This window comes from Delphinus delphis, chromosome 13 (genome assembly GCF_949987515.2).
Source record: "Delphinus delphis chromosome 13, mDelDel1.2, whole genome shotgun sequence".
NCBI lineage: Eukaryota > Metazoa > Chordata > Mammalia > Artiodactyla > Delphinidae > Delphinus > Delphinus delphis.
The window spans coordinates 83,192,841-83,200,231 of record NC_082695.1 but is presented as its reverse complement, the minus strand read 5'-3'; positions in this window follow the sequence as shown (position 1 = coordinate 83,200,231).

Here is a 7,391-nt window from a genome sequence, read left to right as displayed (position 1 = left end):
CTGGCAGAGTGGAGGAATCATCATTGTGAAATACGCACAGAGCCTCCTCCACAAAAAAAGCCTATTTCACAAGGAAAAGGCATTACCAGAGTATGACTCCAGCCCCTTTAATTTTCCTTTTTCACCTAAGTGGGGGAGGGATCATCAACAAGGGTAAGAAATTCGAGTGGCTATAGGTTGGGAATGCAACAGGCAGGGAGGGAAACAGGGCCAGAGATAAAACACTACATGACAGAGAAATGCAGGTAAAGGTCACACTCCTAAGATGCAGGCCTCCTAAAAGGCTATTTAGGAAATTATAGAATGATCCCATAGTTCCACACCTTACCTCCCCATCAAAGGTTGTTCAGTAGATCATTTAGAAGAGCCCAAAGTCAAAAGAAAAGACAAAAGCAAGGATTCTGAATGAATGTGAAGCTTCTAGAATTTATGGCTACAGTGAACATTCAAAGCAGTACAACCACTTGTGCAGGGTTCAAGGAATTCTGGAGCTGATCAGTGAAAAAGTTATGACCACAAGAGGCAGCAACACACAAAGGGTTTTACTGGGCTGCGCCTGGATACTGTTGCACAAGAGAAGAAGCTCTCACAGTCTGAGTCTCTTCAGTATGAGACAAAATGGCCCAGGGGCCACCTCCAGAAGTAGAGGGGAGCAAGGGACCTCCTTGGAGAAGAGGGGGTCAAAGAGGGGGCTTACATGTCAGGGAGATGTTGCTCAGTAGCATGGTGGGGTGTCTGTGTTTAGGGGGCCATAGCAGCTTATGGTCTTACACCCCCAAGGCTCTGTCTTATCAGTGGCCGGTGGATGCCGGGTGAGGTCTTGTGGGGTATGCAAAGCAGTCGGGCTCTAAATGACTAAAATACCTAGTTGTCTAGGCCATTTTAACACTGAATGGATACTGTGATTTCTAAAAGAGCTGTGGAAAGCTCTATACTCAGGAGAGAATATATCATATAAGAGGTAAAACAAAACAAAACAGGGAATTCACCACTGGTTTACATCTCGAATACTGAGGTTTTTAACTGGTCTGGCATTTTTCTTTTACCTTTCAGAATCTTTTGATAGATGTCTTATGTGTTTTGTCTTGGGTTTTGAGGTGTAATTCACAGAAGAGAATGGAATGAAGTAAGTTTGCTCCACTTTGCCCATAATGAATGTTATTTTAACATATTAAAAATTGTTACAACTTAGTATTTTTTTACTACTTCATCAACAAGACAGGGATCTTAAGGCATGTCAATGCTATTTGTCACCCTCCAATTTTTTTCTACTGTTTTTATTTATTTTCATCCTATTGCTATGCAAAGTTTTTCAGTGCATTCTTCTTATTTACACATGACATTTATTTAGAGTTCCTCATATTTTTATCCTTTTTGATATGTCTCTTTACTATATGCATTTCCTTACAGTCATACAGATGATTTTCATTGTGCCTTAACAAGCCCATTTTACATTCCTCTTACTATGGCTTGTTTGTGAGAAATACACTTTGTGTTTGTTTCTCTGAATATTAACTTATTATGCTTTCATTTTTGAAAGATAGATTTGCTGAATTTTAGTTTGACACTGATTTACTTTCAACATCTTGAAAATGTCATCACACTGTATGATAGCTTCTACAGTTCTAGGTATAGTTTTATCTTTCATCCTTACTGTCTCTCATTTGAAGATAATGTGTTTCTTTTTCCCCTGGTTCTTTACATTTTTTTCTTGGTCACTAATTTTGAGAAGACTAGTGTAATTTTCATTTATATTTATCCTGAGGAATATGTGTAATTTTTATTTATATTTATCCTGTGCCTATGTGTAATTTTTATTTATATTTATCCTGAGGAAGCCTATAACACTTTTGAATCCATGGATTAAAGTCTTTCATTTGCTCAAGAAAATTCCAGGAACTAACCCTTCAAATACTGTTTCTTCTCCATTCTCTCTTATTCTTCTAAGAGTATAACTATGTATTTGTTACACGTTGATTCTTGCTGCATGTTCTATATTTCTCGCCGCCTCTCTTGTCTTTTTTCTGGAAAATTTCTATAGATATGTTTTCAAGTCCACTAACCTTCTCTTCAGCTATGTCTAAGATTCTGTTAAACCTATTTATTGAGTTTTTAATTTCACGTACTGTATTTTTCAGTTTGAGCACTTCCATTGGACTTTTATTCCTAAATCTACCTGAAATATTAGACACCATTCTCTAGTTTCCTGAACATATTTACCATGTTTTATTTTAAATCTATATCTAATAACTAGTAGCTGGAATCTCCAGTGACTGTGTCTATGGACTGCTTTTTTAAAATAATTTAATCTTTAATCATCTCATCTTGTCATACAATGTTACTGGTAGTTTTCTTTGATTCTATATTAGACTGCGTGTATGAAAGAATATAGGCATAGTTTAGGCTATGAAAAATGTTCTCCTGCAAACCAGATTTTTTGTTTGTTTCTGTCAGGGATTAGGCTAGTTATGGATCACCTTAATCCAATCATGCATTGGGGTGATTTAAGGCTGCTTTGCAAACTTTGTTAAGTCTGGTCTATTTCTGACTTTCTAGTTCAAAATCGCTGCTCGTATGTAATGGTGAGTAGCTTCCAGCTAATAAGGCCACATCTATTCTCTTGGAATAGTGTGGCTTCAGTTTATGTACAAAATTAACATAGCATTCTCTGCAACATTTTGTAATTAGTTTTTAGACTCCAGAGAATGTACCAGAAAAGAATTTATTGATTTAGAATTCGAATGTCATCCTTAAATTTGTATTCTATACAATTTAGATAAAAGTAATATCGTGAATTTTAAATGATCTGACTAAATCTTACGGACAACCTGAGGAAGCAGGGCTCCCACTCAAAATTTGGTTAAGATGCCCAGGATGAAGCCACACATAGACCAAGAGTATAAAAACTTTCGTTACTCACATAGTGAGGCTTCTGGAGAAAACAGGGCAGGTCCCCCAAGCTTGTCTGAAAATAGCTTGGAAGAGAAGAGGAGGAGAACAAGTTTGGGATTTTTACTGTGATGAGAAGATGGGGCTGGGATAAGAGGTCCCTCCCAGGGAAAGAGGTTTGCAGTTTGAATCTGTCACTGAAGCCAGAGGACCCAGCATTCAGGATCTCTTGTGCTTGTCCAGACGCAGGGCACAAAAGGAAGAGGGAGGCGTGAGGCTTAAAAATCTTTCATGCATCAAACTGCAAACAATAAAGTGAGACCTTTTACCACACTGAGACACAATAAACAATTTACCCTTAAGAAGACTGTAAAAGAGAGAAAAAAATAATTAAGTTACTAACTCAAATAACCTGCTTCTTCCTCCTCTTCCTTTCTTCTTTTACTTTCACTCCCACAGCCTTTAGTTTCAGCCATGACTCTCCAGTCTCTTGCAAATAAAAATGATACTCTGAGTAATGAATCATCTTTTAGTTGCTTTGAGTTTCTTGCCAGCTTAGGGGGGATTTTTCAGGTTTACTTAGTGCAGCCTTTCATCATAAGCCTTGAGGTAAGTGTGTGGAGGCAGGGGTTGAAGAAAGAATCTATGGGTGAATGACAGTTACCATAGCTGGTGCACTAAAGCTCATAAGCTAGGAAGGCAGTATTTGCCGCTACCTGGCAAGAGACTCAAAGCACTGTTTTTTATATAGCTAAACCTAGTGCCCTTTGGGTAATGTCTTTCTTGGATAAAAGAAAATGCTTTGAGCTATGCAACGGCAAAACAATTCATCAGTCGGCAAAACAATTCATCAGTCGTCTTTTAATAGATGCATGCATTTTGATAAATGCATTTTGAGGAAATGCAAAACATTTGTAACAGAAACTGCTTTCTTTTAACATTTGCATGAAGGCATCTTGTTATATTAAAATTTTCATTTCTTGTATGCCTGTTGGGACTCAGGCTCATTTAATGTTTGTGAGTATGTATACAGATGGGGTAAAGGGAGACAGGATTTTTAAAAATATGTATGGAAGGGAATATTTACGCAGATTTTTATGAAGAGATCGTTATGCCAAAGGGAAGGCTGAGAATGGGTCGATACATAGGTTTTATAGTGGTAATGCTTTCAAGGAGACTGATAGCATATTGTTTCCTTATCCATTCTTAGAGGGCAGAGGTGGCCGCTTTATTTATTTAGTTACTTGTGGTTAGTTAGGGGATGGAGAGCAGAGGCATAACTGAATCGAATTTGCTTAGTTGTTCCTGTTTCACTCCAGAATCTCATTTTGTCTGGTATTTCAGCATGGTGAAATAGAAACAGGGCATTTCTGTTCCATGTGACATGAGTAACTAATTGTTTTATATGCTGATCAGAGGGAGAAGAATGGGTTTGGGAGAAGTGGGACACATTATACTGACTGGAGAACTTTTCACTTTGTAGGGAATTTATTGAAATCATTTCTTATCCCTAGATGAGCTTGGGACTTTTGAACCTCATTTTTTTTTCTAATTGCAATGTTATAAATAACCTCAAACCACTTTTTATTTCATTTCTGTTGATACATTTTGCAAAGTACCCAAAAGTAAAAGGGAAATGAGAAAAGATAAAGAAGTCCCGTAGGTAGATAGTTAACAATGTATTTACCTCTGATGTAGTGTGTGTGTTGGGTAGAAGGCAGGTTATGACAAGGGAGATAAAGGGGCTTGTGAAATAAGCTTAGCATTCTTCCTAACTTTGGAAGAAAAGTACTCAAAATATGTTTCAATTATCATCCACTCATTGTATTAAACAATCCAAAATACAGAGACTAAATGAATCTAGAGTAGTTTTCACCAAATAAAAAACCATCAATCCAAAATTGCCATGTCCACCTTTGGCAACTACCCTGCTCCACAATGAGTTAGAGCATGGAAAGCCTTAACTCAGATGCATGTAGTTGGAAGCTAACCTGAAGGAAAAGCTCCTGAATATGGAAAATGAAATAGTAAACCCAAAAGTAACTTGTCTTTTAACCTTAACAGAATACTTGAATGGTCAGATGCGTGCTAACAGGTTAAAACTCAAGAGATTGAACATGAGGTTGTGGGAAGACTGTGTGTAGAAAGTTAACAGACAATTGGAAAAACATTTAAACATAATAAAATTGCAGGTGTTCAAATGCTTATGGAATTCCTAGTGCACTTATTGATATTAACATGTTCTCATTTGGGGTACCATAGTGAGAAACACTATCAGTCTTATAAAATATATGGTGATTTCCATGTTTTTGGTCACATTCTTTGGTTATTTCTATTTTTGTCACATTTTCTCTGATTTCTCTTTCCTTTAAATTTTTTTTCCATTGAGGACATTAAAATATGAACCTCATTAGAGGCATATCTAAATCCTATCTATTTTTCATTTTAGGTAAGCATGTTCTAACAATTTGTATGTTGAAAATCTTGCGCCTCTTTGCATTTATTCTCATGACAATTTTGATATTTAAATTTTACTTATTAATTACCTTTAAGACTAAAGCTTATACTATTAACATAATATTTGCACATATTGGAGGAGTGACATCAGACAAACAAAATGCCCTTTCTCTGATTACAACATTCTGTATTGTGTAAGACAAAATGAAATTTTCTATTCATATTAGTTTTGAGCTATTCTAACCAGATCTTAATTTCATGAAAGACCCATTAATGAATTTCAAAATGGATGAATTTTCAAATGGATTAATTTCAAAATGGATGAATTTTCAAATTATTTACTCACCAATTGAGTAAATAATTGTCATTCCCTAAGAGAAAAGTGGAAGGCCATTGCCTTATACTGTATTTTCTTTGCTAACAGTTTGACAACTGTAATTGGAAGGAACAGCTTGTAATGTTTTCTAAATATATGCTCAGAAAGATAAGGTTAAAATTTAAAGATACCTGATAGAAAGGTCCATAAAAGGACAAACCTTTGTATTTTATGAGACAACTCAACCCTCTTTCTAGAATCAGTTCCAGCAGGTTAACTTTTCACTCTCATGCATATTTGAAACTGGCTTTTTAAGACCAAAATGTTTGTACCTGTTCTCAATACATTTGTAGCACAAACTTCCATGAGCTGGTGTGCTCCATATGTTATACATAATAATACAATGCAATTATGTGATAGTATTTTTTCTTGACTGTTAGAGATGCTTGTTTAAAGCCTATGTACACGTGTGTTATGCTTATTTATTAAAATAGAACAGCAATTAAATCTTTAAAAAATGCATTACGAGGGCTTCCCCGGTGGCGCAGTGGTTGGGAGTCCGCCTGCCGATGCAGGGGACATGGGGTCCTGCCCCAGTCGGGGAAGATCCCACATGCCGCGGAGCGGCTGGGCCCGTGGGCCATGGCTGCTGGGCCTGCGTGTCCGGAGCCTGTGCTCCGCAGCAGGAGGGGCCACAGCGGTGAGAGGCCCACATACCGCAAAAAAATAATAAATAAATAAATAAAATAAAAATGCATTAAGATAATGGTAATAGTCTCATGGATCTCACTAAACAGATAGATTCAAAGACTACTGGTCTATTTTAAACTTCCTTCAACTTACTATGTATTGTCTTATCTGTTTATAAAATACTGGATTTAAACATATACCCTGAACACAAGTTGAGACATATTACTTCCCTGTTTATTAACATTAATTTTTGTTAATGTTCAGAAACCTGATTCATAGGTTCCACGACATATGGAATTAAGTATTGGATCTCTGTGAGGAATAAAGAATGGGAAAGACGTTTCAAACCATTTTAATTTCAAAGACTTGAAGCTTTCCAGCTTCTTCAAACATTTAACATATTTCAAGTGTAAATCCTCCCATCTATTCAATTCTTTCATCCACTTATTCAACCAGTGCTGCTTAAGAATACACTGTGGTTAAAGTGCTTTGCTAAGGACCAAGGGAATAAAATGATGAAAAATTCAAAGGCTACCCCTCCTAAAGACAGCAATCTAGGGGAGATGATAGAAAAATGTACAAAAGTAACTATAGGATAGACTGTGATATGTGACGCAAGGAAGGTAGAAAGCAATGGAATTCAGAGACGTGAACAGTCATTCCTGTCTTGTGCATTCTTGGAGGAATGCTGTCTTAAAGAAGATGCTTAGATCTGTGTGCAGTACTGATCCACTGTGTGGGGCAGGCTCATCTTAGCCTGGGAGATGGTGTGAGTGGAGGCTGTGAGGCTGTTTCTCTTCCATCTGTGTCTTGCCTTCCTCTGATTTTCTTCTCTGTTAATATTGGTATGCCTATAACTCCACTCCCTATTTTTATACCCACTTAGTTTATATTTTTCTCATTTATTTGTATAATTTATATTAATATTGCATCTGTTTTACTGTGCATATAACAGACAATGTCAATGAAGTGATTTTGCTACTAATGATCACAAGTTACCTAAGCACCGATTTTAAAATACACTTTGCCAAATATCCAT